The following is a 24,515-nucleotide window of genomic DNA, read 5'->3' on the forward strand; positions in this document are numbered from 1 at the left end:
GAACCATGCCAGGAGAGCCTGGGAAGGAACACCACGACACTGGACTTGACCCACCACCTCCTAAAGTCAGCAGGAATGGGCAGTAAGAGGGGATAACACCCAGAGGGCGTGCACATAGGAGGAAACGCACAGGGGGATGCTTGGCTGCACAGACCACTGGGAGGAAAGAGCATTAAAAGTTGCCCAAACAATTCTGATGGTGCAGCTAAGGGTCATGCCCTGCCACTACCAGAAATAAAAGTCTGAGGTATCAGAAAGACCGCAGTAAGGCTGACATCACTTCTGCTGGGGCAACACATCACTACCTACCCAGCCACTCCCCGAGTACTAGTTCGTAATTAATATTTTTAAAATGCAATCATATTGGAAATAGTGGTGCTGATCTACAAACTCGCTGCTCCCATGGCAGAGGTAGCAGCAAGGGTTTGGTGGGTGCTCCCTGACCTCGCGGCGAGGTCAGCCAGCTTTGCCCCCGGTAGCGTCCTCGCCACCCCTCCAACCACAGACTTTGCACTGGAGTGGGTGAGCAGCGCTCATGAACTCCATATGCCAACTGTGGCCGTGGTGACCTCCAGCTGAGCACGAGCACCTGCAACCACAACAGCACGGTCCAGATGAGCCTACAGCAAAAAGCTCAGCATTCATACGGCACGCTCAGAGCTCCGAACATGTTCACGCATACTAGAGAAACCACAAGCACAGCTTCAGACAGTGCTGCATTTCAAGCACAAAAAAAACCTCCAGAAACAGAGATGTCCCTCTTTCCCACATCTCACAAGCTTTTATAGTCCGGGCAATGAGACAAAATACGCTTGGCTGGGGGAAAAGGTGAGGAAAGAGGGATGCATTAGGTCATCAAGTCCACTCCCCCCATCCTGCAAGACTCTTCTCTACCATACATTTCCATCCCTGTCTGGCATTACTTTAAACAACCTATGCACAAACTGGTCCCCAACCACTTCTCTGGGTCTCCTGGTTCCAGGGGACGTTTGTGGTTCATTACTGCACCTCCACAAGCTCCGTGCAGCTTGTACAGGAATGATGTCCGGAGTCCTGTCTCTAGGGAACAACCTCCACCTCCACTGCGAGATGTATGGGGCGGTTTAGACATTGAGCCTAGAAGAACCAAAAAGCACTGGAATGAGTCAAACTGCTGATAAAACTTACACTGGCTTTGCTCTTGTTTTAGACGCCTTTGCCTTCAGCTATTTCATACTCCACAGGTTGCCTGCAAAATTCTTGCACAGCAGTAGCTGGACTTCCTAGACTTCAGCTATCTCGGTTCAAGCATGTAACCAGACATGTGAAATATTCCGCATCAGCAAAAATATTTATTTCTGTGCACACTTCATTGTTTTGCATCAAGTATGGCAACTGTAGGATGTACACCTGACGAGGGACAAAGACCATCGATGGCAGGTAGTGGATCAGCAAGACCCTAAAAAAAAGCAGTTAGGACTGATGGGTAAAATATATAATGCAACATTTAAATTAATTTTGGCTGACGCAGTTGAGATGATCCTACACCCTACAACGTTAAGGCTTTGGCCGGTGTATGGTGTGGAACCGCAGTCTCCTGGAATCTCATTAGCTCAGCTAACAACAGCAGTTTGCATCCATTTTCTTCTAATTTTAGCTTTAAACTCTCTACAGCAGAGCACATACGGGGTGAAAATAAATTTTAAACATTATCCCTTGCTGAAATGTACTGTGAGTATATTTTCTTTTGGAAGAGGCAGGGAGGATTATTTTACTTAGAAAATTAAGTTCTCAGGATGTTAATATTTCAGGGCAGCCTCTGCTTTTGCAGTTCAGAGGAAAGGGTACAGCAGCAAAGGCAGCGCCTGGATGTCGGTATTACAGGGTTCCTCTGAAAATCCTGCTGACACAGCTTCCTCTTCATCTTTGTCTCATATCAAGTTAGCAGTCAATGTGTTATTTTAACAGCATGACAACAACTATACAGAATGTCAAATAGTTACCTTTTATCTAGAATTTTATTCCTACCATATATTTCAATGGAAATATACAACTTAATGTTGCAACATATTTCATACTGAAATGGGTAATAAAAAAAAAAAACAAACCAAACTATAGACTGTGCATTTCCCCTAAAACATAAAGGGGAAATATACTGAAATTCTCTACTGTTTACTACTCTCTGCCTTCCAAAATCTCCATGCCAATCTACTGTGCTTGAACTATAAATATTGCTGGGAATATTTTCAAGGTTTGGGGTTTTTTTTAATAAATAAAATATAAATATAAACTATACCCCAAATCCAGAATGTTCTGCCCAGCCTGAGTTTCAGTTCCAGACTGACATAATGATGGAGACGGAGGACAAACCCTTTTGACTACACTTTGACCCCACCGCAGGGGAACGCAGCGTCCCTCTGCCTGAGGAAAGGTGCTTTCAAATCCCGGGGAAGGAGCAAGTCAGGATCAGGAAATTTTACATTAGCAGGTGCAGAACAAAACTCCTCTGTTATCTCCTGTACTATTTTAGTATCAGGCCAACATTGGAGGCACACCGAGGGAGAAGGGCTTAGAAAACATTCAGGATCTCCCTTTGGGGTCTCTAAAAACGCATGTCTTCCTCTGCATTGTCAAATCCAATGTTTTCAGCTACCAGCAAACTGTGACTTCCTATATGTCTTCAGTTGGATACAGTTTCCCTTCTAAGGAAACCGCAAACCAGGGAAGAAATACTCCCTGTCCTTTTCAACACACACGACAGCTGGCTAATTACCTAAATTATAGCTTTGTCAATATTACTTCATTCACTCAACCCCTCTTCACTGTTAGCAAAAAAGAGCTGAAAGACCCAAACTCTTCCAGATCTTTGAGTTTAACCTAGAAAGTCTTCCTCTTCAAGGGAGGCCTGATGGTCAGAGCTGCTACAGTCACCACATTGGCATGGAGCAGTCTCCAGGACTGCTCCAGGATGGGGGTCTTTACATGCAAGATCCTCGTTTAAGTTGCTTTAGCTTGGCCATCTCCTACATGAATAAATACACACATATAGACCTGCTGGGAGCATGAGGAGGAGAGAGAAGTTTTACAGGATCCTGAGAACATGACCTACCTTAGATGAAGGACTTCTGACACCTTTTCCTGCTAGAGGATGGATTTACCTGAGGACCGTCAGGTTTTTCAGTTTTGCTCTCCAGCACTCACACTGACTCGTTTGCTCTGTCCTTACTGTGCATGCCAGTCTTCTCTGAAATGTACCTCTATCTACCAAATAAATGGTCAAACTATGCCTTCTGATGTAGCCCAAGCTTTTATATTGCCGGTCGTTTGGGTCTGTGCTCAAGCAGGATCCGCCTGGCAGTGGTGCACACACCGAGTACTGCAGTCAACGCCCAGGGCCATAACTTCTTCCCGATCAGTGAGCACCTAAACCAGAATTACGAATCGTAATTATTGATGAGACTAAAAAACGGAAAAGGAAAGTATCACTAGAGCTGTATAAACCAAGACAGTTCTCCAAGGCCATCACCTGAGCAAAAGGCTCCACCGTCAGCTCAGGACTTGGCAGAGGAGTCTGCAGGTCCTGTTCTTCCCTCCTTCAGAGGAGGCTTCCAAGTAACATGACTATACTCTTTGCTGTTTCTTGGCTTTTAGAATCTGCACAACATCCTCCGGTCTGGCGAAGCTAACCCGCAGGCTGCCTGGTCATCCTGAGGCACGGACGCAAGACAACGGGGCATGCTCAAAGGTTTCCTGAGCCCTGCTATATTCATACTGGGGCAGGTACAACCTAACAGTTCTGACCTTTCCTGGGACAAGGATGAGTTTAGCATCTGTATTTGCTCAGCAAATACACGAAGTCTGCAGACATCAAAACAGAAACAAGGCAAAATAGCTGAATTCCCTGGTTTTGCTTTTTTGACGTTGATTCCTCTTCAGTTGCTTCCTCTCTTAGCAAGGAAGCCCAAGTCCCTTGACACCCATCTATCTTGAGCTGGGTGACACCACCTGATGACACACGTCTGCTTAAAGCAGGCTTTTGCTCTTGGGACTTGCCTGGGATTACTGCTCCATTTTCTTTCTTGAAAAGCAGCCCATCCTCGAAGGCAGCTGGGGCTGGACTGCTGGCTCGGCTGCCTGTGGCTCCAGCCCGTGAGGTTTTGCTGGCGGAGGCCCAGACGAGTAGGTAGCTGCTCCAGCGAGCTCGTGCACAGCAGCACAGAAAGGCCAACAGCCCTGCCAGCAGCCAAAGCTCCTTATCTTCTGGGGACCTGCTGGGCTGATTCAGACATCTGCCCTTGATGCACATGCCATGAAAGCTGGAGTCCAGAGCACCAAATCCAACAGCTTTTCCTCTCTCCTAGGAGAGGTTTCACAGTTTTGGCCCAGCAGCTTCATCACGGTGGCTTTGGTCCACCACAAAATGGCCGTGCAAGAAGATACAAGCTGTGGTCAACAGCCCTCACTCTCTATGATGCTGCAGAGGACCAGTGACCAGCTTGGCACACGGCTGCGGCTCCACGAGCCCAGGGGACCCCCAGAGATCCTCCACCACCACCCCAACCACCCCAGCTCCTCCACGGGAGCTGCACTCTCCTCCCCAGCAAGACCTGGCCAACTCCTTGGCTCTGCTAATGACAGCAGCATGGCAGCCAGAGGCGAAACACAAATACCTGGAAGTGGGGAGATCCAACAATAAGCCGACAGCTATTTTGGAAGAAAATGTTGTTAAGCAGTGATTTATTCAAGAGATTCAGCAGTTCACCAACTTTGCAATGCTTTGGAGATGGTAAAAAATGTAACAAGTGAGTCTCTTGCATGAATAAAAAATTACATTTTACATAAATTAAATATATAATTTGATTAAACATGTTTATGTCTTTGCAGTGACATTTAGAATAGGAAGTATTCATTTTCTGTTTTGAAAGGAAAAAACTCTTTCAAATGTAATTTGAAGCTGTCAAACCAATCTTCTTTACAGATCTTTTAAATGTCACATACCTTCGAAAGGGGATGGCAGATTCCTTTTAAATATGCAATTGCAAACAGTCCAAGCAAAATCAAGAATTTATTAAAATATGCTACTGACATTTATACTGATTAAGTATAGCCCTTTCCTCACTCCCTTTCGACAGACTCCCCTACGAAAGATGTGTCACAACAGCTCCTATTAACGCTGTGCTCGCTGTAATTCCCCAACACACAACCAGCCCTTCCCAACCAGTAACACCCAGCTGCAGGAGGACCTGCCTCTTGTTTTGTACGGGGACTAACATGAATTTGCGGTTGCTTTACATGAAGAATTGTACTTTTTGATGATTTCTTACCAGCAGGTTGAAATTTATAACCAAAAATATTAACTGCACTTACTTTAAATCAAGTGCAGCACTATACCTAATGGCTTTAAACAGAAGAATGTATTAATCATAAGCATAAAGAAAACCTACTGCAACTCATTTCAGACAACTTTACGTTAGCAACCTCTATGCTTTGTTTTATAATCACAGAACCTATCCGTAGATTATTCATTATTCCCCCCAGTCAGAATGCATTTCTGGATTTCTTTTTTCCTTTCCCTTTTCTTTTAAGGAACAGAGAAGAGGGACAGAGGAAAACCCTCTCAGCTACCAGTGAATGGTCAAGTGCAGAAACTACAGCATTTCCCGTTCTCAGTTACTTCCCACCGACATACTGGACATTTTAGGGTCATTTTCATTTTTTTCAGAAGACAAAGAATTTAATTATTACTTCTCCTCTGTCACCAGGCCAGTGAAGTGCATGGGCATAACTCTCATTAGCATTAATGGAAAACCCCACTGTAAATTCTCCCCCATGAAGCAACATTAAGAGTAAGGCCATCCTGAGCAAGCATACTCAAATTGGAAAATAAAATACACCTCCCATTTCTCACTACCACCACAGGGTAAATGTAATGAAGTGCAGAAGATTAAGCTACAATTCCTATATCAAATCTTCCTTGTACTCTATAATTACTCAGCACAACATATACAACAGTTACTCCTTGATGATGAGAATTTGTTGAGCATTATTGAAAGACTTTATCCTAATGCTCTCAACTTTCTGGTGCATAACACAGCAAATTACAGCATGGCCATTGTAACATAAATCATGATCACCACCGACTCTGGCTTACTTAAAGCTTACACGCAGTATTTAAAAATCAGAAGATTACTAAAGGGACTCTCTAGTACTGCAGAAAGCATGTCAGCGCCAGGCAACAGGGACACAATGCAGCCCGCTGGCAGCACTCTCTGCTGATCATACCGCAGAAGGCATCCAGAGCAAGCTTGCCTGAAAATAGCCAAGACCACAATCAGCATTTTCTTGGTGGATTCATGCATGACATTGATCATCGCCCCATAAATGAACGTAGTTAAGGATGGAGGAACTTTGCACTGGGCTTCCGCACCCAACCCCAACAACCACCCACCCAACCGCTTGCCCGTGACAAGCAACACTCTCCCCAGGTGATCATAAACGTGCCCATCCACCATGGAAAACACAAGCCAGTGGGTTCAGCTGGTGAGGGACAACCAAGTGACTGCCCCCATCCCCGACCCTTCCCTCCACCACCCATTGAAAAGAGCGTCCAAGATTTCTGGTGGTTCCCAAAGTTACCCGCTTTAGAAGCATAAATATCAATACATAATCCCTCCATGAACTGCTACTCTACATTTTATGGATCTACCAATACCTTCTGCTGATACAACACTGATGATCAGTGTCATGAGTGTCATTTATGTAAAACCAGTGAACATTTAATACAGCTGTAGTACAGCACATCGCTTTTGATGGGTTTCTCAAGTACACAAAGTAAGTCACTGTTCCACCCCTCCGAGCTCCTCCTATGGCTCCCCCAAATTACATCTCCTGCACGACTCACGACAGCTGGGCCACTGGAGGAGGGCCTGCCGGACATCCACCACACCGCTCGCACCCAGATAAACTCAAAGCCGCACGTGAAAGCTCATGTCTTCATTCAGCCTCTTTAAAGACATGGCAAGCAACACCTTCCAAAGTGAGGGCGCTCAGCACCTGACAGGTCAGAGTCTTCTCTACTCTGTCCCAAGGTCCAAATCATTTTTCCAGCTCCCACAAAGACAGTGAATCTTTTGGCTAGCAGGGACATTGTTATTCACATTCCTTGCACCTGGGAAGTGCTCCTTGATCAAGACTCTTTGGCAGTGAGGGGACAGCAAGGAATCTGCCTTTTGCCTCTGCTTACCCAGTTGCTTTTATACACAGCACCACACAAATGCAGGAGCAACCCAACACCTGAGATGTAAATGGGACCATCTCAGCTTTGACTGTTTCCACCCCCTCTGATTTGTGGAGTCCACTCCCACCAATCCCTTCTGCCTGCAGCACCAGGGAGCACAAGACTTAAGCTTTCTTAATGTTTAAATCAACTTCAGTCAGTCCACAGGTTTGGTCCATAGAAATGAGTGATCTGGACTTCAGACAGGACTCCTTTCCTTTTCTGTCTTTCCAAAGAAAGAGTGAAGGAACCAAGCACCAAACACTTTATATGCAGTATTTGCAAGCGGGCCTCTCCCCTGAGGAGAATACCTTCAAACCCTGAAGGTTATACTCATGAAATGAAGCCTTGGGAGATGTCAGTGGGCTGCTTTCTAGCTGGCATTTTTTTTTCCCAGCCACTGCCAACGTCAGGACACCTGGAAAAGGTAGGAAATCGGCCCGACAGGCCTCCCCAAAGCACAGAGTCTGATCCATGTCCGAGCTATTCTGAAACACAATTTTGGAACACCTCACCAGCTGGTGTAAATCAGCATCACTACAGCAGCGCAGCAGAGAGCAGAGCCTGGCCCCCGTTGCTGCTCCGAGGCGCAGGAGCAACCCTGATTTTCTCTGACAGAATTGGCGCACTCATCACTGACGTTTTCCAGAGCCAGAGCAGGAGGTTTGCCTTTATTTCCACTTTACTGCATCCTGCTGACCCAGGACACGACATGGAAATGCCGAGTATGGAGTGACAAGATTTAACAGTCAAGTGATAAACGCGTGGCTGGTGCTAAGAGGCTGCTTCTGGAAGGCAGGTATTTAGCGACTCCGCTCTGTCGCGTGAGCAACCCAGGCAGACAGATACATCTCAGGAGGCCAGCCCGCAGGAGGGCCATACCAACCTCATGTCCTCTATGACAGCAGCAGATTGGCTTCTCAGTTAAGTTTCCACACGTGAGCTTTCCAATGACGGCTGCAAAGTCCCTTCCACAGGAGTCAGTCCTGTCCAAAGATGCCCTCACCTCCAAGCAGGCCCTTCACTTCTGGTTTCCCAGCTCGTGCCCAGCAGACCCGCCTCTGTCTCCATCTGCCACCCTGCCACCATGCTAAATAGCACCAGCAGCTCCCATTGTTAGATGTCCAGCAGAGACACCATTTCTCTGTCCTGGATCATGCTGTTCACTTGATTTGTGGAAGCAAGAATAGGAGAAGCAGCCATGGAAGGAACATTACATGAAGATACGTACGGAAAAATTATAGAAACATAACACAAACGCCATACAGAGCGTGTGAGGACGTAAGCATTTCTCCTGCCATAACATAATTAACGCAAAACACCCTGGGATCATGTTCTTTTTCCAATGCAACGCATGCATTATTTTTGTTGATCCGTCTGGTTGGGTTTTTGAAAGCCATCGTTTCCTGCATTCCACAACAGAAACTTTACACCCACAAAACCTGGTACCATTTCTTTTTATTCTTCCTGTCTTTATTCTATTTATTTATTCAGCTATCCAATGTGAAAGGCCATAAATCGCACTGCTACTTAAGTCACAGGGGGAATTCCTTTAAACATAAGTAAAAACTCATAAATAACTTCCTGCAGTCAACAGTGCATTCATTTTCTTCTCTGCTTTCAGACTAATCTTCCAGCTAACAAATCAAATCAAGTACCAAAATGTAATTATTCCATTGTGATAATCATCTCCTTATACTCAGAGCATACCTTGGCTTTTTTCCTCTCAAATTAAAATTAGCAGAGAGGCTCGAGCTGACGGGAGGGAGAGGAGGAAAGGTTATGAGGCATTAATAAACCCAAGGTATGACAAGGAAACTCTTCAACTCGACCAAAGTCCTGCATCTTGAGCAGAGGCACGCTAGTGGTTGGTGGAAAAAAAAACCAATGCCAAATCCAATTTAGACTCACTTAATATTAGTGGGATTCATGATACGGTTTTCAAGGCGATGAAGTGCATGATCTCAAAACAAGATGACTGTAATACCAGGGCAGTTCCCCCAAACATGCTGGAAGCAATGCAGCTGTAAAGAAAGCTGTGACAAAGTCAAGAAACGCTTCGCAAAATGCACCCACCCAGGACATATGGGACAAACATTTATTTTACCCTCTCTGAAATTTGCTGCTTGTGTCCTGTAATCAGCCCTCTTTGCTTCCAAACACTGCCTGCTTGCTGCGCGCAAGGACGGAGCTTGGTGGTCGTACCCACCGATGCAGGCATGTCGGGGACGAGCAAGGTAAATGCCCCGGAGAAATGAACCCACACACAGACACGGACTTGCCGTGTTACATCACTCCATACCACCGGATTGCAAAGTGGTGGCCAGCGTCAACAGCAGGGCCAGAAGCATCAGGCTAAAAATAAACCTACAGAAATAAACTTGCCATGGCTGCCAGCCTCCTGAAGAACCAAATGCACAGGACTTGAGGGGAAAAAACCCAACCCCGCAGCCATCAATTTGCATTCGGCACTTAGTACTGCACAGCACAGCAAAGCAAAGGGACGGCGTCAGAAGCAAAAAGGTAAGAGACTCACTGCCGGCACCAGAGACCAGGCACGGAATCACAGTGGGCAAGCAGTAATCAGCCCGAGAGCATCCTCATCCTCCCCAGAGCGCAGCTGGGGAGGGCAGAAGCTGGCACATCCCACACGGGAAGGTGATGCTGCCAGTCAGGGTCCAGGGAAATGGAGACGGAGGGCAGCTGGTGACCCTATTCTACACCACACTTATTTTAAGGTTGGTTTTTTTATTTTATTTTACTGTTCTGTTTTGTCATCTTCAAACTAAGCTCTCATCGCCAGCTTTTCCATGCAAACACCTTCTGTAAGTCTTTGAAAGCGTGCAGATTTGTAACACCGAAACAATAAACCATGCCAGGCACACTCAGACATTAACATTTAAAACATTGGCAGTTCAGACGACCAACATTTTATTTCGAAGGCTGCAGGTGCATAAGCCCCGTGTGTCAAATGGAGCTCAGGCTCACACGCCTCCCGCGGCGCTGCCTCTTGGCAGCCCTGTGCCTCACAAATGCAGCCACACCTCAAAAGCAAACACCTGGTTAGCTTGGATTCCTTCTTAACCCAACTTACGGGACTGTTTTTATATTAGAGAGTTCACCAAAGGACATCACAACTATCTGAAAGCTTTTTTTTTTTTTAAAAAAAAAAAATCTAGGAAAGATGCACATCATGGGAGACTGCGCTCTGGGCTGCTTAAACCCTTAAAATAAAAGGGTTTAAACGCTGATGTATCGTTCAGTGAGAACCACCATCAGATCATTAAACTGCTGAGAAGTTTCTCCCCCATGCAACATCATACGTGCCACGACTTGAGGAACCGCCGCTTCCCAACGCAAGCTGCAGCCGTACGCGGGCGTGGGGAGGCAGGAGGCAAGCCCGGCACAGCAGCCAGGTCCCGGCGCCAGACGCGTCCCTCGGCTCACGGCGAGGCAGGGACGGCCGCCAGGCCACCAGCCACAACATGAGAAAAGTCTCCTGCAGTGCCTTCCTCCCAGCAGACCTTATCTGGAGTTTTCTGAGGGCTGGTTTTTTACTTCGATATATGTTGGACGCATTTAAAATGAGATCTGCCTAATTCTGTATGATAGAAAAGGATTTTTAAAGTAGCGCTGTGTGTTACTGATAAAAACATATATTTAGTGATTTATTGGAAAAAAACAAACCAGAAAAGATCCTGTATGAGCAGAGGCTCCCACAGCTGATGGGGAGCCAGAGCCACGGAGCTCCTCTCCCCCTGTTCTGGACGGACAGCATGGTCTTGGCCAGCTCATTCAACCCACCTCTGCTCTGCAAAATGTTTTGAAATCCTCAAATAAAGACCTCATAGTATAATAAAAAGATCTTGTATCACTTCTATCAGCAACTTAAACTCCCTAACACTCACCTTGCGCTGAGTTTACATTAGGAAAGAGAATTAACCACAGATTGAACTGATACCGCGCCTGTTCAGCAAATAACAGTACTTTGGTAACTTCCTTATGACTTTGCAAAGTTCCCTGTAACTCCCAGCAAGCCCAGCCTGGCCATGCGCTGGAAACCTGGCGTTTCTGGGTACGCTCCCAAGCACGTTATTTGAGGTACTCAGGTCTTGGCTTGCAGCACAGCATCGCTCACCCGACACAATGTCAGGTATGGGCCACCTATCCCACCACCCACACCTCGAGGGCAGTAAGACTGCTTTCCCTCAGGGATAAGGAAATGACCGTTTCAGTGAGAGCTCTGCACAAACCCTCGAGGCAGGTCCAGCTGCTGAAGGTATCCAAGATACCAAAGAGTGGTCGTTGAAATTACAGGCAAACACCAATTTGTTAGCAAAATGCTGACAACTCATGCTCCCCCTGCTGTGGGTCCTCTCGCTCTCAAAGAAGGTGAAGAAATGAAAGTCATGAATTGTTGGGAGAGGGTTAGTTTGCAGGTTTTTAATCACAAATAAGGTTCAGCGTGGTCCCACGCCTTCGAGAGGTGGGCTGCCACAGGGGGCGTGGGGTGAAAAGACGACTGCCCCGACACCGGCAAAAGAAAAACTGTTTGAAAACAGCCAAAAACCAGCCTGAGCCCAGCTCATGTTTCCAGGCGCCCTTTTCTAACACACCAGCCAACAAACTGGACAACAGGACATACCAGGGCAGCAGGGGCTGCAGCAGCGGCTGGGAGCTGTGGGGCAGCCGCCCTGGGCTTTGGGGGTACACGGCCCCGACCTGGGGGTGCCTGCCCGGCTGGTACCCACACCTTCTACCGCGGGGCATCGCACAGGGCAGGGTGACGGGGCAAGAGCTCGGCAGGAGCTCGGACAGAGAGCAGGACTGCCTGAGCATCTCAGCTTCACGTGGCACACGGCTATCCCGGGAAGCAACATTTTTTTTTACGCATTTTTTTCCCCTACCTGCTATTTTCCAGTCCAAAAAAAAGCTACAGGACACAGAGCATCGTTAATGCATACTGCAACCTAAACACAGCAGGAAATTTTAAAATTTCAGCTGCATACACAAAACCCTATAACACATGTATATTTTATTTGATTTACTGCGATACTTTTCTTCCATCTCTTGAAAGTAATTTTTCTCTAAAGCATAACTGCTTAATTGGCAAGTGTACAAAATATAATTACAGTGCATACAAGTTACGATATTGCTTATGGGAATATCACTGTTGATGCATTCTGTTTTATTTTGTGTTTAATCTCTATTAAGAGATCTGTATGAAAATAGCTAGGTACTCTTCATTTTATAAACATGACATGTCATTCAGTCGTTTCTCCGCCTAACCAAAGCAATTGAAAGACAACAGAAAATTCCTGGGCTAGCCTAACATGTCAAAGTTAATAAAATTCTTATGTTTTCCTCTGAAGAAAGTGCCATGTGCAGGACACTAAAAAAAAAATCACCAACCTCTCGAGGCTTAGGTTTGTCGCATCCATTACACTACCAGAGCGATGTAAGGACATGGTGCATAGGAATACATCGCTTTTAATGACGACTTTAGGGGGTTTTGTCACATTGCCCACAAGGACCTTTGCAGTCGCATCTTTTATAGTGGAAGGATAAAGAAGCAACGCAGAGACATGGATGCCTAGTGCCAACGCGGCGAGCGGTGCCCGGTATTCAGCAGCAGAAAAACTCTCCTCCTTTGTGCCCCCGGCTCTCCCCAGCCAGGCTAATGCAATTCCCATTGCATCCACAATTCCCACTAAATCCACATCCCACCACGCCAGCCCCAGCCCAGTCCCCGAGTAACGCCCCCGTTCTGCGAGCATTTACACACGAGTAACGTTACGCGCGGGAGCAGACGTGCGGTCTGGAAAGGGTCTCGCTGGTCTGACAGCTAACTACTGTGGGCATGTTTTAACTGCCTTAAAGGTTTATTTCATTTGCTCGAGTAATGAGATTAATACGATGTTTGTTTGTTTAAGCTAAATCATACAAAACCAAACATCTAAATGTCCTTAATTCACAGCATTAGCCCAAGCTGTGTTACCACGTCAGCCCGTCTTACTGTCCCGCTTTTAACTGTGCTAACAAATTCCCATTTTGCTCCAGTTTTGCTCCCTGAGGTCAACCAGCACATGCAGACCTCGAGTGGCCAAATAAACCATTAAACATGGCCACGCGCTGCCTACCGCTTTCATGCACTGTTTTCTTTGCAAGTAGGCTTCTAGACCTAAAAAGCCATTCTATACCCAGCAGATATGAATCTATGTATGTGTATATACACACACAGAGGGGATCTGAAACAACACTCCTGCCATGACAGCTTCTGTGTACTCAAGCACAACACGGACCGGAGCCCGGTGATCCCAAAAACCTCATCCATGAATGATGGATGAGCTCAACAGACCCACCTGAAAACTCACCTAAAAGCAGAGGAAGTCTGCAAACACCCAGCTGTACATTCTCATTTCAAAATAAAAACCAATTTGCGCACAAATGCATTGGTTCTGTTTCAAGCATGACACAAGCAACATATAGTTAATTTTTAAATCTGGGTTTGATCTGTTCTGATCAGTTTGCACTCCTGTCCGTGTTCTTCTGCTCAGAAGTTTCCCACCAGGGCTGCAGTTATTTCTCAGGGCAACCAAGAGCTGACTTGGAGTTTGAATAAATTCTGCACCATTAGATAAAGCACACGACTATCAAAAAAAAGAGTAATCCTTCCTCATTTCCTTCCTGCACCTAAATTAATTTACATCTGACGCAGGCATTAGCCATAATACATGCTAACATGGTCCCTGCGAACTTCTTACTTAGTGCTAAGTACCTGGTGTTGACACTGGAGGTAACTCACTCCGGTGATGGACACAAGGAATTTTTTAGGGAAATGGTGGGAAATGAAGAACCTGCGATCTTCCCTGAGCACTAAGGGTCACATCCAGCAATCTCCACCTTCAGATACAAGTCTCCTCTCTGCAAGTCATCCTCTTAAAGAAAATCTGCAATGCCTGTGCTTGGGATCTGCAAATACCTGGACGCTCTCATTTAAACGATGGGCTTTCATGGATTTTGTGCCCAGAAGAGACCACTGTGATTTTCCAGCCCAACACACTGCACACTAACTTACCTAAATTAAGCTCTGCTTGAACATCGTTCATTCCAACAAACATACGTCCCTGAATTTGGCACTTCCAAAGGTGGAGAAAGCACCAGCACCTTCAGCAGCCTCTTCCACTGCCAGCAGTGCCGAAACCGCGGACCCCAACTCCGGCCTTTCCTGGGCTTCATCTTCCAGCTATCAGGTCTCGTTAAAACACTGCCTGCTAGACCCAAGAGCTCTTTATTATGCAATTTATTTTCCCCACGACAATGCTAATTGCCTTAATCAATCTGCTTTCCAACACTCTCCCAGATAACTCCAGCAGATGGAGGTCCTGGACCTTTCCTCTACATCCCTTCCCGAATCCTCTGGCATTCCCGCAGCCCTCTGCAGACGCTCCTCGACAGGCACCAAGGACTCGGCGGCTGCCCTGTCCCTCCTCCAGCCTGGCAGCCACCTGCCAGCGCAGGCAAGGAGCACACAAGACCTTTGGCCACAATATCATATTAGCGACACTCACTCATGACTCCTTGCTCCTCTGTAACAACATCATTTCTCCAGACAGCGTCCTGGAGGTATGGCCTGTGTTGTTTCCCCTTACATAGAGAAATTTACAGTTGGCCATCTGAGAAATATTACCTGCTTGTATCCAAGCAATACAAATTGCTTCTACCAGCGGTCACTCCTTTTCATTATTTACCACTCTCCCAATCTTAGTGACATTTCAAGCTTTAGCAACGGTGACTCTCTGCCTTATCACGGGTTGCTCACGAACACGTTAAGCAGCATTACAGACAAAAACGAGTGCTCAAGAGAGGCTGCTAGAAATAGATGTTTGGAAATTATTTCTGATTTTACAACTGTATTTTAAGAACTGACACTGCTGGGTCTCAGCCAGTCACTCTTCTGCACATCCCCAGCCAAAACAGCAGTGTTGTACCAAGCTGCATTTCTTGCTTAGTTTTAAGTAAATAAAAATCCGCCGTTAGCTCGACAAATCCCATTGACAAGCTCTTTAAATGAAAAAAGAAAAGTTAGTTCTGCAGTATGTGCTGACCCCAAACTCATGCTGATGGAGACTGAGTGCATCACCACCCTTCCCTCTTTCATTAAGTCAGTCCCCTACCCCTCGAATCCTTTGCCCAGGATTCACGTGAAGCTGAGAGGCCTGTCTTACTCAGCCTGGCCCAACTACAGCTTTTCTATACTAATAGAACATCAGCACTGCTACGATTTGCAGGGAATTCTCCAGTATTTCAAGACTCAGTTAAAAACAGGCATTACTGGCTCAGTTCACTCCCGTAAACCTCTTCAGTGAGAGACACCAGGACTGACCTACTAAAGTCTGACTAAAGCAGTTGCTGTTTAACATTCACTTCTACCACAATCATAACAGGGTCTAAACATATCATTGCTTTTCCCCCCCTAAAAAAGTGTGATACTTTGTCTTTCCTATTAACTTCACCTAGTAACCTAGTTTTATTTCTAACATTTTACAGAAACTGTTTCTTGTTCTCATCACTGCCAGCCACAGCTTCTTTCTGCATTCCTTTGCTTCCTTCCCCAAGCTCTGATTTCTGATCTCTGCTATCAGTTCCCCTCTCGGGCACTCAGATGTGCAACACTGTCCGTACCATAAGAGCTGTGCACCCCGTTTCGGCACCCAGCACCTGCAACAGCCCGGAGCACAGGCTGGGAGGGCGACGGCTGAAGGTGCGCAGGCAAGCAGAGACCAACTTGGCCAGATTCTTCCTTCCAATACATCATTCAACTAGATCTTTTTCAGAAACAACCACAACAAAAATCACAGGCCATGACTTCACTGCCTGGGGCTAAACAAGAGTAAGATTTCGTACTCCAAGCAAGGCTGGAACTTGTATTTAGTGAAGTTGGGGAACCTCCAAGAAAGCACAAATTCAAGAAATATGTCAAACTTTTGGCTAGACTAAAGTAAAATTGCACTTTGTCTCCCCAAATCTGTCTATGCTGCTTCTGTCTAATACTCACAACTTTCGTTGCCCAGATGCAGAGATACAGATATAAGCTTTCCGCTCTTCAAACACTGCAGATGGGAAAAATAAGTCATCCTGGTGCTTCACCTAGGAGTAATACTGCAGCATATAAAAAAAAAAATCCTGTTTCCTTCTAGGAACGGAGAATAGGTAGAAAAGGCATTTCATCTGAGAAACGCTGCTGTTATTAGCAAAGGGCAAAAGCTGAAGTTACCACAGGTATTACAGTACTAAACTTCTGGATACTCTAATCCTAGGCTCGAACGTTGCACCGTACCACTTTTGTATGGAAAGAGGTACCAGTTCAGGCAAGCGGCAAATATAAAACCTACTTGTGCTTGTGCTGCGGGATCATGAAACTTCAGATGACTGCGAGATCATGAAAGCTGATGAAAAGGTATTTTTATCCATATATTGAACCGAATTTAATTTCATCCCCAACTAAAATCTTGAGCTTTGCTGTGATTAAGTGTGACATCTACTATTTAGCCAAATTACTTTGCTTACACTGCTGATTTCTTCCAACATCCCCTCACGAAGAACCTGGTTTTCAGCATAAAAATAACAAAAAAGTTTACACTTTATGACAGCTCTACAGGTACCATTATTATCTCTTGTATTTGGCCTTGCACGTTTTTAAAGTGGAATTTACAGGGTTTTCCCTCCAGCTAACACAAATAAACGCCATTCGCCCCACACACATATACCATCGTAAACCGAAGGGGTACGCTGATAAAAGCAAGGAGGAGAGTTGACGAGGAAAGCCAAGATGCAGTTATTCAAAAGGGGCCTGCAGAAGGCCAATTTTTAATTAAAAAATTTATCTGGAACATAAACTATGAGCTTCTCACACCCAGAGAGTTCCAAGTGCATCACCTGTAGAGGAATAAGACGGCCACGGAGACCTCACGCCTTGGGAAGCCTTAGGCAGGTACATACACGGACATAAGCACACATGCTTGGGATGCAGAAAAGATGCAGGAAAGCCAGGAGATCCCCTCGATGGCAGCGCTGCCCCTGTGCTCACACCGGTGGGCACAAGCGGGGCCAAAAGGGAACTGTCGAGCGAGAGGGCAGGGGCCGTGTCGTGGCACCTTGCCCTAAACCGGAATATCCATACAGGCAGGCTGAGGACCTACAGAGCTCATTACACCTCACGGCACGCCACCTGCTGTCTGTGCAGGAGCCAGCCCTGTGATTAATTGTCAGTATTATTTTCTGCACTAATAACAACGTTATTGGCTCCGTCAGCGCATCGGCTGCACCGGAACTAATGGACTTCCATCTCATCCTTCTGTCTTCTTCGGGGCCAATCCTGCAACCATACAGAGACAACTACACACCCATTGCTCCTCCCAAAGACCACCGGCATCTCAAAGGTGGGAACACAGTCCCAGCCAGGATCACCTACACCTTGCAGAGCCATACATTACAGTTACTACAATAACAACCAAAAGCCAGGCTAGCTTTGGAGTGTTCTACAATTCTGTGCCAACCTCCTCATCACAGAAGGTACTCTTTTTCCAAAGTGAACGGGTCGCTACAAAAAATGACAGGCAGCATCCATTCCATATCTGTTATATTTAGCAACAGAGAATCCATCTGCATTATTCCTGGTCTCATTAAAGACTTGGCTCCTTGTAAATATTATGTCTCTAATCCACACATTCCCCCTCCGCGCTGTGCTTCAGGGGTCTATTTAAGTAATAATTGGCATGCATTGTCGCAAAGAAATAGTGGCTGAGTGTTTGACAACACTACACAAGTTAACGTACACGGGAGCAACTGCGGCGGTCCTCGTGTGAAAAATCACTTCGGCGAGGTTCCTACCAGCATCTCTGAAAAAAACTCACAGCCAAGGTACCCCGCACTTTCAAAGCCTGGGTCCGAAGAAGGGTGTGATTTGGTCAACCTTCATTCGGCCGCCGTGGTGGCAAAGGACCTTCCTCGTCTCACACTGCTGTGACTGCTGGCGGGGATTAGGGAGAGCACCTGGGGAAGCAAAGCCAAAAATTCAGCAGCCAAGCAGGTTGCTTTAACCGCATAAAACCTAATTCTGGCGGGAGGGACAGGCAGAAGCCCAGAAGTAAGCAGGGCAGTTACTTGCAGCAAGACCACTGGCTTCCATAAGCTTAAAGTATACATGAAATTACTGCCAGATAAGGTTGGAGGAGCAAGTCATTAATAATTAAAACCTATTACTGGTGTATTCAAGTAACTTGGGTTTTATTTGCATTTTACAGTAAAGTCCCAGAACAGATGGGACTTTACGGACTCCTATCAAGATGCCTAACTCGATCCACACAGAAGACCCGTATTTGAAAAACAAAGCTGAATTATCCAAAACGACTCTGTAATGCAAGTGCATGCAGCTCCCGCCAGCTGTGGAGCTGGGGGACCCTGAAAGGCGACGGCATCCCGGGCTCCGTCCTCCCCCAGCACAACCGCCGAGCAGAGACGAGGCCCCGCATCCCTCCCCCAGAGCAGGCTCCTCTCCTGGCTGGGATTTCATAAATATCCCAGAAGTTGGCAACCCCACAACACAGCAGCACCACTGACCTCCGTGAGGGGTTGACGGGTCCATCGAAGCCGATGCTAACAATGCCGAGCCCCCCCCACGGCTGCCGCAGGGGTCTGGCAGCGGCTGTATGCCCATCCCCCAGGAGCCACAAGTATCTCCCCGCAGACAACAGGCACATGAAACACCTGAAAACGTGACACTAACAGGACCGGAGGCAGTGACACGCACACTGCTATGGGGTACATGCATCAAAGCGCCATGGCTTTGATGTTTGGGGGTAAACACCAGTGCTGTTCCTCGCCATGCTTCTCCTCATGCAGAACACACAGTTGCAGACCTCAGACGAGCTGAAGCAAACTGTCCCACCAGCATGGACCTTCAAGATGTGCAGATGCAAACCTCTCCATCAGGCCACTCTGGTTCCACCACATGTTCTTCCCCCTCCAACTACTCCAGCTGTATTTTTTTTAATAATCCCATGGAAGTTACAAGTTATAAAACCGAGGCACTAAGAAATCATTACAGAGCAAAAAAAACCACCACCAGCTTTGCCAGCAGGACCACCGAGATCTTCCCACGGACCACCACCACGCTCCCCCCTCACCACACCTAGTACGACAAACCCAACCGACCAAAGCGAACACCAAAGCCCACGCCGCAGGGATTATCTCGCTGTCTCAACACGGAAAGTTCCAAGTAGGGCATCAAGTCTAGGTGAGACTGGAGCAAATCTGGGACTCAGGCCCCTCTTCTCTCAAAGATAAACGTGACAAAATGGGATTTCTGCTTCTCAACAGCGCAGTACCTCTTTTCCGAACAAGAGGTCTTCATCATTCTCCTTGCAATCTCACCACCACGTTTCCCGAACGCGACACCCTGCCAGCATTACAACCTCAGAGGGGAGAAACAAAACGTAATTTAAAGACTCCAGGTGTTTATTCCTGTGAAAACAATTCCTGGTACTTAAGAAATCATCAGGGCTCAGGGTGCAAGAAAGGGGGGTGCCCACTCATAAAGTCTCGGAGGTTGTTGTGGAACTAAATCAATAACAACTGTTTCTTCTGTGCTCTGTTACCAAAAACCCCTGCTGACTTCACAGAAAACGCTACCTGGTGCCTTCCTGGGACTCTGCCAAAGGTCCCGGTCTCCTCACCACGATGGGGCTGAGCAGGAGGAGACATGCACGGCATAATGGGAAGGTTTGGTTTCCACGCCCTCGCTGGGGCAAACGACGGTCACGGCATTTTTCATCCTTTCACCTAAAACTTACCTTTATTTTATTTCCTCTGGCAAAAGAGAAGGAACAAACTAAACCAAAACCACCTGAACCGCAGGAACGTGGGAGAAGGAATGAGAGTGGACCCAGGCGCCCGCGGATGTGCCAAAGCACAATTTGGAATCTTTCAGCGTCGCGGACGGCGGTGGAGAAAACACCAGTTCCCGGCTAAAGTGTTCGTGTCATCCCCGTTGAGAGCGAAACCAGGGGTGACTTGCCAAAACCTCTCCTCCAAAGTTCCAGTGTCCCCTGCGAGAGGGGACCCCAACAACCGCCCCACACTCCAACCCACACGGTCCCTACTTGCCCGTGAGCCCCGACACCATTCGTCCTGCCAGAGCCTATAATCTAAACACCCTTAGTGCATGAATAATTTTCATTTTAAGAGTTAAGTGGGCTGTGCAGTGGAAATAAAAGATATTTCAGGGCTTTATCCTTCTTATGACAAAACTGTAATTCCTATTGGAGGTGGAGAACAAGTATAAAAATTACAAAGATCCGCATCGCATACCCTTACTCTCTGTTATACTATACGCAGACCCTAAGAGCTAGGGGGCTGGCTCCGGGTGCTGTTCTCAAGCTCTATGGAGTAACCAAACATACAAAGAGGTGATTTTATTGCACGGGGGGGAGGGCAGCTGCAAACAGATTGGGGGGGAGGGACACTGCTGGGGGCGAGGAGTCCCTGTACTCTGAAAAACCCCGAATTTCTAGGGCAGGTGTAATCACCCCAGTTAGAAGAGCTCCTCACCAGCAGCTCCGCTCTCCGCTTCTTTTAACTTACTACAGCTACAACATCAAGCAAAGAAAGGAATACTTGCTAGATCTTATGCGAGGAGTAAATATGACACCTATCAGGTTTTATGAGACAGCATCATCCACCAGATTTTAACAAAACACATGCAAATTGCCAGCGCTGTGTTCAGAGAAGCTCTTCCATTTTTTCCGCTTAAACGCGAAGCCACTTTCAGTTCCCACAGCTAGTGAAAGGCACCAAAAAAACAGTGCAAATTAACCTACCTCTTCCAACAGGTCGGACAAACCTAGATTCAGGGTGGGGTTTTTTTTTCATTACAGTACATATTCTTACCAGAGCCAGCTGAACTGAAGAAGTTTTATTTGAACTGCAGCCAGCCTGATGGATAAATCAACTTTCCTGGCTAAAGGTTTCAGTGTGCTGCTTCCAGCTCGTGCCTGGGACCTCATACTTCGAGGCTCATGTTTTCCCTGATACGAGGGATATCATCGCTGGACCCCAGTGACAAGTGTCTGTACTGAGATGACAGCATTAGAGATGATGGTCTGCGCTACAGTTTTTGCTGTGGGGAAATTCCTTTGAACGGTTTCCATCTGGGAAAAGCATGAGTGGAAAAGGGCACAACTTTGCCCTCGAAAAGTGGGCTGGGATGAGAGGAGCTGGCAGCAAACAGGGCGCTGGGGCTGCAGCTCCGCGGGGCACCGCACTCCGGAGCCACCTGGTCCGGCCAAACCTCGGGGATCCCAAACAGGCTGGGCTCAGGAAGAAAACTACCATAAAGCCAGGGGAAGCTGACCGCAAAAAAACACCATCGACCGTCTGTACGCTATAAAGTCGACAATAAAACTCTGGTCCGAAGAAGCACCTCAGCCCAAAATTCCAGGGGAAAAATGAAAAGTCAAACGCTCCTGTGACCCACATTTCGAAACCCAGGAGCAGCTCACCGCTCCAACTCAGCTACCCATCCAGTTTGAGAAATAACTACTTCTGACTTTGAAATTGGGAAGATGCTTTGATTGACCACGGCTGTGAGAGCCCGATCAAGTGAGGAACCACCCGCAGCCCCCAGATGCACCCGGGTTTGCTAATGATGAAAGCAAACCCCTGTCCCCGCTCCCTGATAATGACTAACAGGTGGGTTTCCCAAACGTGTCCAAAAATGAAAAGCTCCTTTCTAAAAATACCGTCCTGCATTCGCAACACCAGACTTTCCAGAAAAATACTTGACGATAGCTGACGTTTCCCAAACAATCGCTTTTATAGGAACTTCAGGCTGCCCCAGCAGCAGGAAAGTTTTGCGAGGCAAAGAATACAAATCTTTGTTTAAGATTCAAGCCCCGTGGACGAACCCATTCCCTCGGCCAGCTCCGGAGCTCACGCACAAATCAGCTTTATGGTAATAACAGATTACAGAACACATCGCCACAAATAATTTTTTTTTTTTACTACAGGATGTGTAATTGAAATGTCTGCAACTCAACAATCACCTCTGAATTCATAAATACCTCATAGTATTCTGAACACACTCTCCTATAATGAGACCGTCTTCAATTTTCCTTGGTAAAGAGACCTTTAAAGAATGCTAAAGCAGGTCGGCGCCCTTATGCACTGATGGAAACAGGAACAAAAGCATTTTGTCACCAGGCATCTCGTCTATCATTATTTTCTTCACTCTGCTTAAACAAACTGAAAAGTCCTCGCCTTTTCTTTTTTCCTCTCCTCCCCCCCCCCCCCAAAATATCCGCAATAGCTGCAATTTCATTCCCGTCGGTAAGCCACCATCTGTATGAAAACAACGGTCCATTATACCTAACCGTCACCGGCGATCATTTTTCCGGCTTCACTAATGTTTTTTAAAACACGGGATTAAAATGTCATACCATCCCTCACGTTCTAGGGAGCCGTGTGTGTATCCCTCTCCTCCGGTCACGGTATACTTAATCAAGTGTGAATGATTAAAGTACTTCAATTAGAGCTACGTACATTCATTGCAGGCAATTCAAAGGCAGCGCAGAAGTGCAGCTGAAAGAAGAAATTACTTCTACTACTTTGAGATCTCCATCTCCCACTTCCCTCCTCCCAAGCCCGGCCAGGCAGAGCCGTGGGACACGGCAAAGTCCCAAGCCCTAAGCCCCGGCCAGGCTTTACCTTAGGGGCAGCTCCCCCGGCAGGACAAAAGGCTGTTCTTTCCCCTCAGCAAGTCCAGCAAGTTGGGGAGGGGGGCCTACATTTATTTTTTTTTTTTTTGGGGGGGGGGGGGGGGGGGGGTGTTTGTGTGTGAAAAGAACAACGCGTAAATCTGCGCACCCGCGCAGCTCCTCCGCTTTTGCTGTCCAAGATTAGCTGGGGAGGGTTTAAAATTTCCAAGTCGGAGGGGGGGGGGATATAATAGGATAAATAAATATTGGGGAGATTCAGTATTTTGAGCTCTGCGGGGTGTGGGGGCTCCGGCGGGGAGGAGGGGAGGCGCGGCCCCCGTATCGCCCTGCTCGCCCGGGCACCCCGCTCCCCCGCGGGTTGAGCCCGGAGAGTTGCCAAGTGCCTGATGGGCGAGTGCGGTTTTTCAACCGAAATAAAATACTATTTCTAAAAATTTTAAATTTTTAACATTTTAATTTAAACACTAAAAAAAAAATTTAAAAATACAATATTTTAAATTTTTTTTTACATAAAACAACTCACCCACCCACGCACACACACACCCCAAAAACCCCGACCCAACCGGCGGAGCGCGGCCGCCGGTTCCGCGGCCCCCGGAGCCCGCACCGCGGTGCGCGGAGGGGGGCGCGGAGCCGGCGGCCGCCCCGCACCGCGGGGTTCCCCCTTTCCCAAACTTTCCAGCCGCCGCCGCCCCGCTAATCCACCGGCAGATGTTGTCGGCGGCGCTCGGCACTAAGTAAACAATGCGGGGCCCGGCACAACAAAAGATTTCCCCCCTTCGCCCCCGCCGCTCCGCGCCCGCCCGCCACCCGCGCAACTTGCGCCGCCGCCTCCCGCCGCCATCGAAGCCCCCCTCATCCGAGCCTCCTTTTTTTTTTTTTTTTATCCCTCCTCCTCCATCCCCGCCGCCGGCTCGCCCGGGGACATCCAAGCAAAGATGTCCTCGCTTCCCTTGTCCTTCCCTCCGCGCAGCCCCGCCGCCGCCGCCGCCGCCCCCTTACCTGCTCCCGGCCGCCGCGTCCCGGCCGCCGCCGGCCCCGCACCGCGCCTCAGCGCCGCATCCCTGCCCGCAGCCGCCGGGCTCTGCCTGCCGGAGAGCCACCTTAAAACCGCCACCCGCTCGCACACCGCACACACACACACAAAAAAAAAAAAAAAAGAAAAAAAAAAGAAAAAAAACCCCAACTTAATCCTCCCCCCCCGCCGCTCTCCTGCTCCGCCCGCCGCCGCGCCGGGAGCGGACGGGGGCAGCGGAGCCCCGCCGCGGCGCCCAGCAGCAGCGCGGAGGATGCTAATTGCAACTTGGGGGAGGGCCGATGGCTTTGCTTCCCCCCCCTTTTTTTCTTTTTTTTTCCTTTTTCTCTCTTTTCCCCCTCTTTCCCCCTCTTTTTTCCCCCTCTCTTTTTTTCTCTTTTGCTTTTTATTTCCTTTTTTATTTTCTTTTTTTTTTTTTTTTTCTCCCCTTTCTGCTTTTAAGCCCGAG

General features: G+C 47.5%; 1 protein-coding gene across 1 annotated transcript in view; it reads right to left on the reverse strand.

Moving 5' to 3' along the window:
* The window catches only part of CTBP2 (C-terminal binding protein 2), a 144,037-nt gene extending 119,863 nt beyond the window's left edge, over window positions 1-24,174 (reverse strand). Inside the window, exon 1 of the mRNA XM_075107629.1 lies at window positions 24,034-24,174. The gene's annotated coding sequence lies outside the window, so the exon portion shown is untranslated. The remainder of the gene's footprint in view (window positions 1-24,033) is intronic.
* Window positions 24,175-24,515: the final 341 nt, after the last annotated feature.

The sequence above is a fragment of the Phalacrocorax aristotelis genome, chromosome 12 (assembly GCF_949628215.1).
Source record: "Phalacrocorax aristotelis chromosome 12, bGulAri2.1, whole genome shotgun sequence".
Classification (NCBI taxonomy): domain Eukaryota; kingdom Metazoa; phylum Chordata; class Aves; order Suliformes; family Phalacrocoracidae; genus Phalacrocorax; species Phalacrocorax aristotelis.